Here is a 591-nt window from a genome sequence, read left to right on the forward strand (position 1 = left end):
CTTAAATACAAAACAAAACAAAAACAAGTATTGAAAAAGACGTACTTAGTACTTGATAGTTTAATTGATGCATTTGTAGCAGCAAAAACATATAATGTAACCATGAATACCAGAATGCTACCTGTACTAGATCTAGTTAAGTATATGTACAGTTTTGTAAACTAATAAAATTTGTTATTTGTAAACTTAAGTAGTATTTTATCAATCTGTTTTATAATCCATGTACACCACAAGTGACTGGCTTCTCATATAAAATATAAGTTTCAAAACTAGGGATATAACAGAAATTTATTCTGCATGCTTGAAATATTACTCTAGCTTTGTGACTTTGAACAATAATGGATGACATAAATATCAAAATGGTTTACAAATTATGTAAGTACACCTAGTAGGCTATACTTCATTAGTTCGAGGTTTACAGTTGTGATATCGTGAGATGTTCTATTGTGACTTTATTTTAGGCATGTGTAAGGCGGTAATTAATTCTTTATGTTATTGTCATTAAGTGGGTAATGAGCCACAAAACAAATAATCAAAACATTTCAGAGGTAGGGGCGCCAAAAGTGTCTTTGCCCCCGGTGCCGAGAACCC

The sequence above is a fragment of the Limulus polyphemus genome, unplaced genomic scaffold (genome assembly GCF_000517525.1).
Source record: "Limulus polyphemus unplaced genomic scaffold, Limulus_polyphemus-2.1.2 Scaffold2189, whole genome shotgun sequence".
In the NCBI taxonomy this organism is placed as follows: domain Eukaryota; kingdom Metazoa; phylum Arthropoda; class Merostomata; order Xiphosura; family Limulidae; genus Limulus; species Limulus polyphemus.